Raw genomic sequence first — 13,078 nt, forward strand, 5'->3', positions numbered from 1 at the left:
AAGTACAAACAAATTAAGTGCAAAAAAACAGCAGTAACTTTACAAATGCACAAACTTTAGCAAAGAGAGGAAGTTATTGGATAAAATGGAAACAAAAATTATTTTTATATAATGATCATTTTATTACACTTACTCTGTGGACACCAGTAGAATAACTTAGGCTGCTGTATATAATATGAATGCAAACTGGATTCAGACAAATTTAAAAGTTATAATCAAGTCACAGAAAGGAATGAGCTCTACTAGTAATGAAAATATATCTGTTAAATATCTCATTCATTTATATATTTAGTTACCATCTTTGTGAAATTCATTTCATGAGCCTGTAATGCATTATGTACATATGTACTTGTTTATTAAACAGTATCTCCCACGACCCCCTCCCCCCCCCCCCCCTCCCCCACACACACACAAAGAGGCGAGTAATGTGAAGTGACACACACATACTGGAACTGGTGAAATGTTGTGCATGCTGAAGATGATGCAGATGCATATATTGGGAGTGGGTGACAGAAAAGAGGAAGGGGAAACTGGTAGGGTAGAGGGTGTGGGGGTACAGTGGGTTAGTGGAGACTGAGGACAGGAGAATTATGGGAGTGAGGGATGTGTCACAAGCATAACTCCCATCTATGTAGGTAAGAAAATCTGATTTTCAGAGGAAGAATCCTGATGCACTTTTTGGTAGCATCCATTGAGCTCAGGCATGTTGTGATCAGCACCATGTTGTGCCAGGTTGGTGAATCTGGCACATCTTACACCTGGGTTTTCCACATGGATATGGTCCCTGTGGCAAGGGGCTGACATGGGAGTGGTATAGGCATGGATCAGGATGTAGTGTAACATGGATGGGTGATGGAATAACATTTTAGGAGGTATGTCAAGCATCTTGGATAGTAAATTCCTCATTTCAAAGCATAAAGATAGATAATCAAAGAAATGGCAAAGGACATGCTTTAGTTTTCTGCATCTGCCTGACACCCGGAAGTTAGGTGCGCAACTCAATGAAAAATAAGTTTTACTGATTATTATATTTTTACAGCTTAAGTGTGTTTTAGTACTTTTTAATTTACTGTAAGAAAAGCATCATTTGTGATGAATGTGGAAGTTGCTCCAGGTGAATTGGTACGGGAGAAACATGGCAGGACTCTGGGTTGATGTTTCATTGGGAAGAATACAGTGGGGAAGCTAAAATAGTGTCAGATAAGGCTCTTGCATGATGTTGTTGATTCTGTAGTGAAGACAAGAAAATTGTGGAGCAGGGAAAAAAGATTTGTGAAATTCAAGCAGAATTAGAAATGGCGTATTTTGAATGAGATAGGTTGTAGGGGAAAAGAAACAATGGGACCTGGAAGAAGGTGAAAGTAACAGGGAAAAGGAGAAAACCTCAGAAATCCCATTTCATATTCCAGTTAGCAATCAGTTTGACTTGTTACCTGAAATAAGAACAGAGCCTCAACCAGTTTTTGAGGCTAACAGGGTGCAGCAGACTCATAGGAATAACCTTAGGGCTGGGTCACTAGAAAAATCACATAGAAAGAAACAAGTCTTCCTACCAGTGAGCAGTCATTGGAGAAATGTGGGCCAATTGCCACAGAAAAAGCTAGGTGCAGAATACCATGTCACATCATGGAACATAGTGCCAATCTTATCTTGGTGACAAAAATCATAGGGGCCTTGGATGGAAATTATGTAGGTGAGGATCAGTTAATTACTGTTGGAGAAGCAGGAAACAGTCTGTCTGGCAACTTAGAATATAGCATTAAAGGTGATATGGAGAAAGCATCTACAGCACGCACGTTAGTGGGGTATGTTGAAATTTTGCTGCGGCATGACCAGCCCTGGGTTAACACGGCTCTTAGCCACATGAACAAAGAGCTGAGCTGCTTGCTTTTGATTGAACTGAAGTCTCACACCTCTCCCTTGGCTGTTGCTGCATTTTGGAGAAGGGCATACACTAATCATGGCCTGAACCTAAATAGGCAGGGGAGGTAAAACTGTAATGGGGGTCACAAGCACACAAAAACTCTCCGTGATTACAGGAATCAAAGGAGCACATTTTCTATGTTAAAGTCGGGTTACAAACAGAGAGTATTGAAATAAACCAGAGCAGTACAAGATGATAATATGTGTAAATGTTCTCCAAAAAATAAACTTAATTTGTTTCGTCAGAACATTAGAGGGTTGAAAAACAAGACAGATGAGCTTACTGCATGCCTAGAAAACATGGAAAATCCTGAAGGAATAGATGTTCTGTGCTTCTCTGAACAACATGTAACCACAGGGATGGAGAAGTTAAATATCAGGGATTATAGACTGACATCATTTTAATAAAGGTAGAGTTGCAACATATGTAAAGTTGGATACAAAGTAGAAAATAATGAATGAAATAGGTTTTGTGTTGATCAGTACCTAGAAGCATGTGCTTGCGAGTTGTTACTGCAGACTACTTCTCTGATAATTGTAACAGTCTAAGATCCCCTCTAGGAAACTTTCAGCTGTTTATGAGAAATCTAGATACATTATTAAGCTACCTGTCAGACAAGCAGAAACATTTAGTAGTTGGTGAAGATTTCTGTATAGATTTCTTAAAAGATATGGATAGGAGAAAGGAACTAGAATTAATATTTTGGTATCACAATCTAATTTCAGTAAACAATTTTCCAACTTGTGTGCTGCAAAATAGTAGGAAACTGATTAATATCATTCTTATGCACAATGCTCAGGCTGAAACAATTAACAGTGTGTACCCAGTTGCTAATGGACTATCTGCTCATGATGGAAATAAACAGTATGGCACCTTACAACATGGAGGCAGTATCATATGAAGCAGTGAGGCTTATTAATGAGAACAGGATACAACATGTTTAGAGAAAGCTAAGAGGTGTGGTATGCAATGAGGTGTATGTAGAAAGAGACACTACTCTCACATTCAATTTATTCCATAGTAAATTTGTGCCAATATTTGAAAGTTGCTTTCTTAAAAAAATTATCCAAAAAATCATTAAAAAACAAGTAACCAATGGATAATCAAGGGAACTGAGCCAGAGTAAGCCAAAGTCCAATACTACTTGCATAGTACAAAAAATACTTTAGTATTTTAAGGACAGTTATTAAAATGTCCAGGAGTGTGCATGGTCTAACAATAATAAATAAAGCAGCTAATAAGATTAAAAGTATATAGGACATTGTCAAATGGGAGACAGGACAGCCAGTCAGAGTACAAGATTCCACAACAATTAAACTAAATGACTATGTTGTGACTGATAATTCACAAGTTGCAAGTACTTTTAACAGTAACTTTCTAACCATTGCAGCAAATATAGGATTAATTGCTCAGTTGAAGAAGCAAGAGAACACATTAAAAATGTCATTCCGCAAAACTTTAAGCAACTAGAAGTAGCACCAACATCCTTCATTGATATTAATACAATTATGAAAATTTGAAAAAGAAGCTCTTGTGGGGCTGATGGAATTTCTAACAGAATTCTGAAAATTTGTTCCAACTTAATAAGCAATGTCATTAGTGATACATGCAATGTAATACTTGCACAAGGTATTCTTCTAGGCAGCATAAAATATGCAATTATTAAACCATTTCATAAGAAATGTGGCAAGACAGGCTCAAAAAAATTATTGTTCAATTTCCTTAGTGACATCTTTTTTCAAAACTTTCGAAAAAGTAATGTACTTAAGAGTAGTCTCACACGTAAGTGGAACTAATTTACATAGCTGATTTGAATCATACTTAGCAAACAGAATGCAAAAGGCTGTACTGAATAATTAAGACAATGTTGAGAAGGTAGAAAATTCTAGTGACTGTGGTAAAATCACAAAGGGAGTATCATAGGGTGCAATTTTGAGGCCACTTCTATTCCTTGTACATGTGAATAGTTAAGAGTCAACAATCAAAATTGGTACATTTTGCAGATAATACTAGTGTTATAATAAATCTCATTAGGGATAAAGCAACAAGAGAGTTAATAAATGATATTTTCCAAAGAATTATTGAGTATTTCTCTGAAAATGGACTCTCCCTAAATTTTGAATAAACAAACTACATTCATTTCAGTATAACCAGGAGAGTCATATCAACAGTCAACAGTTGATGTAGCACATGAACAGGGATCAGTAAGTAAGGTAGAACAGCCAAAATTTTGGGAGTATGCTCCAAATTTTTGGATGTGTGTGTGTGTGTGTGTGTGTGTGTGTGTGTGTGTGTGTCTATCTCTGATGAAGGTCTTGTTGGCTGAAAGCTCATTTTCTGACAGTATTTTTGTTTTGCCTATCTGTGACTCAGTATCTCCCCTTTATAGTAAGTAGCAACTATCCTTTTGATAATACTGTTACATTCCGTCCTGGGTTTTCCACTGTTAAATATATTTCAATTAGCACAAGAGACTATAGGCTGTAGTCTGGTGGGATACTAGATGCTGTAAGTTAATGTACCATGCCTGTGAATGGTATTGCTTTTACTACATTGTGTACATAGCACTCAAAAGAATATCCAGTTTTATTATTATATTTAAGAATAGTGAATATGTGACATAGATCACACATCCTTTACTTAAATTAGCCAAGTTACTACTATGTGCATTTCATTCACTACACCATTTTTAGGTCTTTAAGTGCAAATTAATCACAGATTCATTTCTAAGACAGAACACCACAGTTTCATTTCATCATATTATTATATCTCAGTTAATCACATCAAGTCCATAGTAAAGGCATAACACGTGTATTTAGTGGATTCTTGTTTCAGCAATAAGGTGCAAGACTACTGTTCCAAGGACTATAGGTTTAATACCCAGACATTCCTTTGATTATCATCTGTCATTTTCCCTTCTTTCATCATAGGCAATGTTTGTTAATATGATAAACACTGGGTCAGAGTCCACATTATGTGATAGGTCTCCCAATAACTCAATGTGTAAGTCAGTTCAAAGGTCAGAAGAAGACAATGACATATGCCACCTCTAATAAAATCATTCTTAGTAAAAACTTGTGGCCTTCAAACCATTCTTCAAAATGATGACACCTTTTCATTAACTGCTTCGGAGAGCAGTTGCAAGCAGTTTTTGGTACCATGAGCTATTTTTCTTCGTGGGAGATAAATTCATCTCTGGACTACTGAATGATATAAGCAGCAAAAGTGAAACTGGTGGAACTTATCAGAGCTCTCATGTGTAAAAAAAAAAAAAAAATCACATACAGATAGCTGGTAATGTTTGTATAAAGTTACATAAATGTTCTGTGTGAAGCAATAAATGAAACAAGCAGCTGCATACCTTAAGATGACTACCAGTAGTGGCTTATTGAAAACTGGCTATTTTATCCTATTATATAAATATATAGTAATTTCCATAATTATCCATTTGAGTAGTTTAGCAACAGTCATAACTGTCAGTACACTTTGTAGCTGTAACCTTAAATGATGATACTTACTGAACATGATGTGTAAATGAATGGATGAATGTTATCATGAGTGAACTGAATGCTGCATGTCTTTGTATATAGTCAAAAAGTTAAAGGAAGCTGTCTGGTCTTTTCAAGCAGGGAAAAAAGGAAACAGGATATCTTCAGTGACTATAAAACGTAGAGTGCTTCAGAATCTAAGCAAAGAGGAGCACATACACAAATATGATTCCCCAGTTCTTAATTGAAATTCGCAGGTAACTCTCATTGCTTCTCAAAGTCATAACAGTGCACAACCTCACTAACAGTCATGGTAGTGTGATTACTGATTAGTTTAATGAAACAAAAGCTGTCAAAACAACAGTACTTATGGTGTTCCCTTGCCTGAAAACCTTGTCAAATTGCCTGAAACCAGTAATTTATCTCACAACGACTTTGTTGTGCTGTCTGGAGGAGCAAAAACCATATTAAAAATTGAGACTTCAAAAATCATAGTTGGACTTGAAAAGTTTCATGAGAGGAAGTATTGTCCATTATAGGCTGCACCTTTGTATCATTTATTTGTTGAGAGAGTGGCCAATTTAAATTACTGTATTATTATCAATCACATATACATCAACAGTATGTACTATATAACATGTGATGTGGCATACAAATTAAATTATCAGTCCACATGTGAAGCCACACACGAAACTGTCCATATACATTATAACTTAAGGACGAAAACCCTCCCTTTCACTACAAGATAACATTATACCATGTGTGAACCACAACTACTCGTCACACAGAATGAGTGCAATATAATGGATACTGTTAGTTTATATGTGCTTGATAGTGACTTAGTAGTAAAAATTGTCCAGTTGCACAACAAATAAATGTTATAAAGATATACAGCCTAGAGTGGATAATGTTTTCTTTTCTGAAATGTTTGAATGCTGTAGACCAATATGTAAACAAGATTATCAACTTCAATATTGACATATTGGGTTGTCAGGTGTTCTGCCAGATATCAGTGTCATTCTTCCACAATATTTTGGTAGCAGTTGCAGGCATTCCCTCTGCATTCTGCGCCTGCTCGCTGTGACCTGCTGGAGCACTGACGTTCTGTTTCCTGGACACTGTAGTTAAGGGCATTCCCTCTGCTGTCTGTACCCACCAGACGCACTCCTGGATGTTCCATCTTCAGCCTGGTGTGTTTGGAGTTCTGTCTGGGATGCCAGGTCCTCCCCCATTCACTGCAATCTTATGGAGCATCGCCTTTCCACTTTCGGTCCGCTGCAGTTATGGATGTTCCCTCTGTGGTCTGCGTCCATTGGACCTGGTCCCGGATGTTCCATCTTTGAGCTGGAGAATGTGGCACTCGGTCTGGGGATTGTTTTCTACATCCACCCCTTCAGTTGTTCTATTCATGGAGTGCTGTAGCTGTCTCCATTGCTCCTTTAACAGTTCCAGAGCAGGATCCCAGGCTCTGCTTAGCTGGTATCTCATGTTGCGGTTCATGAGATTGTCGCTTACTTTTATCTCTATCAGATCTCTTATAACACTGTCCCAAAATCAAGCATAGTTAAGATTAGATCTTGTTAAAACTATAGTATCAGAAAAATGAATTCGGTGGTTCCCTGGTCCCAGTGCACAATCTACTACTGCTGATTTATCCATCTTGCCAAAGCAACAATTGCCCTCATGTTCTGTAACCCTTTAACTGCTCTGGGTGTGTTTGTACCTGTCCCTGTGTGCTCTGAATGTGTTTACACGTGCCACCAGTCCTACACGGTACTCTGTAAGAGTCTATGTGAAGGAGTATGCCCAATTAAACAGATGGTGTGACTGATAAGCATAAAAAGACATTCTTAAAGTTCTGCTTAAAATGTTATGCATGCAACACCAGTGTGATATAAACTCTGACAAAATTACATCATTTTTGGAAATGAAATTTTTAGCCATTTAACTTCAGTATGATTTCAAATGGTGTACACTTATAAGGTATTTTGCTTACATGGAACCCCAAATAAAATATGTTATTGCCCTCATTTACTTTCTGTTGAAATAAGTTTTCACATTGTCTGAACTGCCTGCTTTCCCAGTTCAACAACATCCTACCGCACGTAATTACGTATGGATAAGGGGGATGGGAGTAGGGTAGTATGCCCTCTAGTACAGTAAGGTAACATGCTAGCCAAACAGATCCTTGCAAGCCCCTGTTTCAAAAGTTGTCAATCCTACCACTCCTATCTATGTATATACTAGAAACTTGTAAATATATCAGAAGGAATTTGAAACAAATAAGTATATATTTTAATATCTATGAACATAATACAAGACAGTAAAAAAGGTTTTGTGTTGAGTCAGTAAGGAGACCAGCTTTTAAAACTTCCATTACAAATAGTGTGATACAAGTTTACAATAGTTTTCTACAGGAGATAATAATTCTTTGTAAAACCATAAGAACACTTATTAGATCACTCCCATTCAGCAGCAGAATTTTTGGCATACTTGAAATACAGGAGACTTTAAATAAGACTGCAAAGTGTGCCACTGCAAGCTCCTGTAGTCCTCACTTTTAAGCCAGCAACATTTATTGAGCACAAACGTCTTGTGTTACAAGAGAAATTATTATAAGCCATAGTTCCAGATAGAAAATAATATTTGATTTATCGTGACTGAAACTAAAATAAGTCCAAGTACTACTAATTTACTGCATATACATTCTGTAAGTATGATATTCAACAAAATTATGAAGCCTGGTGGTGGTGTAAATCCACATGTTCATAAGCAAAGCATTATGTAACACAAATCTAAATCAGTCCAAGTAAACATCAGTAGTGGTCACAGTTCACCTGTGTGAGCAAAGTCTGGTAACAGCAACTGAGAAAAAATCTGTGGTCAGGAGACACACGTATCTTGTCAGGAAATCTGTGTAACTAGCTTGTGATATCATCAGTTTTCACATCACAGGCACCACTGCTAGACATGGCTATGTTACACATATCAGTATGTCTGTCTGTTCCATTCACACATCTTTTGGGGTTACTGAACAAGTATGTAAATAGTTTATCCAACAATCTGAAAAGACATTTTGGTTGAATAAATAAAAAATAAATGTTAAAGGTGCGGCTTGATGAGGAACTGGGCAAGTGTCAGAGGTGAAGCTCCAAGGTTCAAACTTCTGCTGGTACTCATGTTTCTTTCGTTTGCTTGCCTCATCTATAATCTCTGGCAATGAAATGCACACAGAAAAATTGCCAAGCTGCAATGTGTTTTGAAGTCAGTATTGTACTGCAGGTACCCCTATAAAATATGAAGTCAGTTTAAAGGTCAGAGGAAGGTAGCAGTTCTAATAGTACCATATTTACCCAGCAAAACACTGTGCTGTTCAAATCAGTTTTCAGATTGATGACACATTTAATTTTTTGTAATAAAACATAGGAAAATTTTCCAATTCATGCTAACTCAAAAAGAAATATATCAGCTGAAATGCCTATTACTTATTAATTTATATAATAGAGCTTCAAACAGGTGGTCAATTGCAAATTCATCTTCAGACTCAAGATTTTCAGTCATCTGGTGGGATTTTATTTGTTTCCTCAAACTCAGCTCACTGTGTTCATTCTTGAAATCCAGAAGATAGTAGCTAATAGTGCTGAGGTTCGTGGCATGTTTCTTGACCTAATAGTTAAACATGAGGCTGTTTGCAGATAACATACTTGTACACACAGAAATGATATTGTTACGAATTTATTAGACCTATAGATGGTAAGTGATTGATGCCAAGATTATCAGTTGAGTCTCAACGTGTATGAAGTATACTACATGTAAATATGTGAAATATATTGGATATTGTTTCAGTATGAGACTGACATTTAGTCTCTAGAATCAGACAGAGCCATCAGGTGTTTAGGAGTACCTCCCTAGAACAGTTTTATTAAACTGTTTAGTCATTGTATTCACATTCATATTTAGACTGAAATTCTTTGTGAACTCCCTGAATCAATCTCAGATGATGCCCTGTCTCTAATGACAAGCTAGTATATCTATCCTTCAAATCAATGAGGCAGGTAAACCACTACTTTATCGTTAGGTTGCAACAAACATACAAAATGTATTCTATACACACTGTACAACTACAAATGAAGCCTGTTTCATGTATTGTTTATATACAACATCAGTTGTAAACTGTCCTTTCACTGCTAGAGCCTGAGTGGTGTAACTGAATAGCAAACACTGAAAGTCTGTTAATAATGACATTCCTAACTTTTAGTATGCCTACAGGTTAACAATTGAAATTACCAACCCCGCTCAGTTAAGAAATTTATTGGCACTTCATTAACTTGAAGAGTTACAGTTAGCAACGTGTTATTGGCAGAAAAAATTGAATTCAAGTGACAGTCTGTAATTGAAAGTTTTAGAATTTGCACATTTTGTTGTGAACAGTACTTAAAATTTGCTATTAGCTACTGCAGCATGCTTGATTTGACGTGATGGACCATCAAAACCTAGACTATTGCATAAAGTGTACTATCTTTTCTGTTTTGTGTTCTTTATGAATGGATTATGGACATACTGTTACATGGGTGTCTCATGCGTGGTGTTTTCTGTATCAGTGTATTTAGTGAGTAATTAAACTGCTCAGTCTCAGTATAGTTGTGTGCATACTTCGAATGAATAGTGTATTCGTAGAACTCACAAGTGTTACCGTACCTAACGAGGTGTCACAGTGGCTAGCACACTGAACTCAGGAGGACAACGGTTCAGTCGGCCGCTGTGGCCGAGTGGTTCTAGACGCTTCAGTGCGGAACCACGCAACTGCTATGGTCGCAGGTTCGAATCCTGCCTTGGGCACGGACATGTGTGCTGCCCATAGGTTAGATTTAAGTAGTTCTAAGTCCAGGGGACTGATGACCTCAGATGTTATGTCCCATAATACTTAGAGCCATTTGAATAACGGTTCAAACCTGCATTGGGTCATCCAGATTTAGGTTTCCCACAATTTCACTAAATCGTTCCAGGCAAAGCCAGGATGGTTCCTTTAAAAGGGTATGTCCGATTTCCTTCATCATCTTTGACACAGTCCCAGCTTGTGCTCCATCTCTAATGACGACAAAGTCGACAGAACCTCAAGCCCAATTTTCCTTCCTTCCACAAGTGGTGAACCCAAGTTGAACAATATATTTTCTACATGCATACCGATATATACTGTGCTGCACTGTAGAGCCCACCATCTCTATTAAAGAAGAGCCTCAGACCTCACAATAGGGATTAACTCAGCCATCAGTTACAGCTTTTGATAACAGTATTCTCATGAGAATCAGGAGTATAAAAATTCCACCTTTCTGGCTAACAATCGCACAGTTGTGCTTAATGCAAGTCGCCGCCACATTTACATGTTGTTACATGGATTATATTATGATGTTTCCCCAAAGCCTCAAACACCATTGTAACTATTTACCACAAGTAACAAGATTTTGGAATCATGGTAAATTTGGATAAACGTTTTTTTGCCAAGCAAGAGCTACCATTCCCGGGATACAATGTGTCAAAAGCTGGAATCATACCTCTGTCCAGAAAAGTGAATTACAGCCAACAGCTTTACCTGCCACAAACCTTGAAAGGACTACACCAGTAGTGGGATTACCTTCGTTCTGATCCACTCTGCATTGTTGCAAATTTATTCAAGATGGCGGCGATGACGTCATCCAAGATGATGGCGTATAGACTTGGCAACAGTGCATGACGTCATTCAAGATGGCGTATTTTTGCGGGAAAATAGGTCAATTGGGGTGTGGCCACTAACCTAACCCCCAGAAAAATGGCGAGAAATATGAATTTTGGCGGTAAAATGTCAATTGTGTTATGTCCACTAACCTAGCAAAAACTGGCGCAAAATTCCAACACGATAATGGCAGCAAAACCGCACTTGTCTTTACTATTATAAATTATCATTTATCATCATTCATTATCATTTATTATCATTATTTACACCATGTACATGTGTTCACTATGAGGACCGGAGTCTAACTGTGTTACTTCATACCCCTGCCACCAGACAGTGCTGCCGTGATGTTATTCAAGATGGTGGATTTTGGCAGGGAAAATAGGCCAATTGGGCTACATCCACTAACCTAACCCCCACAAAATTGGCACGAAATTTGAATTTTGTCCACTAAGCAAACCCTCCAGAAAAAACTGGTGCCATATTCAAATTCCAACTGGATAATGGCTGCAAAACCGTACTTGTCTTTATTATGATCCATTATCGTTTATTATCATTTATTATAATTTATTATTATTTATTAATATTATTTATTATTATTGGTCCACCTCCACTAGACAATTGCGCCAAATTCAAATTCCAACACGATAATGTCTCGAAAACTGTACTTCTATTTATTATCATCATCATTTATTATTTACTTAAGATGTCCGATTTCGGCGGGAAGAAAGCCATTTGCGTTACATTTATAACAAAAATCTCTCACTAGTTCAAGTTCCAACACACATACGAAATAGTCCACAACCTATGAACTTTGACTGTCACTCATGTTTTTTCACTGCTAACCTATCAAAATCGCGTCAAATAATAAACTGCACTTGTACTAACGTAATACACATCCTCTGATTTTACAGGGAAAAAGGACTGAAGTCTTTATTTCAAGCAGTACCATTATCACTTGTTCTCCAACAGACATAGTACACATCTACACACACACACTAGGTCCAGACTCCAACTGCCTTAGTTCAAATCGTTTCCAGCAGAGGAGCCTACCCGTGGAGCCACCGGTCAGCGGTAGCCCACGCACACCACTGGTCCAGCGGCCCCTCAGACAGCGCGGGTGCAGTGGCATAAACATGTTTTCCTCGTTCTAACCGGCCGATTCTGACATCACAAATGTAGGTTGTCTATTAACCACGTGTATTCGTCCCTCCCACACGTTTCGCGCCAAAATTGGTCACCCAAGAGTGGACTCTCCCCAACATCACACAATGGTCGGTCTGTGGGTCAGCACTTGGTGGACAAATGAACGCCCTGCCACACTCATGGCGCCAAAATTGTTTTCCTGGACAGGTTAGAACCTGCCAATGAAGACATCACAGTGGTTGATTAGCGATCCACCACGTGGTTGGTGGCTGACAAAGAACACACTTGGCGCCAAAGCTGTTGGCTGGCGAGTGGAATCTGCCCAGACGTCACACAACTGCTGGTCCACCACGTGGCGTGTTCGACAAAGAATTCTCTTGCTAAGTTAACTGACTCAAGACCGTCTGCTCTCTCTTTCCCTCTCTCCGGCGTGGGCATTATAACCAGACACGCGCTGCGCTGCCGCCCCGCGGGCGTCCGGCCGCTTACGTCACACACCATCGGTTGCCACCTCCATACATGCGCTGGACATAGTCTTTTGTAAATATGCTAACACTCACATCATGCATCTAAGCTATCAATTGCCTAAGTACTTAATTGCATTTCGATTATAATCATATTAAATAATTCAATTTACAATATCATATAAGTATGAAAAGGCGTTCAACTATAATTTCAACTACTTTTCAAGGTCCAGACTGCCTCCTCTTCCTAGGAACCAGCGCTGATTTTGTATTCTGGCAGTAAAGAAAGGTCACTTGCGCTTCTGCCACCAACCTAAGAAAATTGTTGGAAACAAAGCTCATCACC

Source organism: Schistocerca gregaria, chromosome X (assembly GCF_023897955.1).
Source record: "Schistocerca gregaria isolate iqSchGreg1 chromosome X, iqSchGreg1.2, whole genome shotgun sequence".
NCBI classification, from domain to species: domain Eukaryota; kingdom Metazoa; phylum Arthropoda; class Insecta; order Orthoptera; family Acrididae; genus Schistocerca; species Schistocerca gregaria.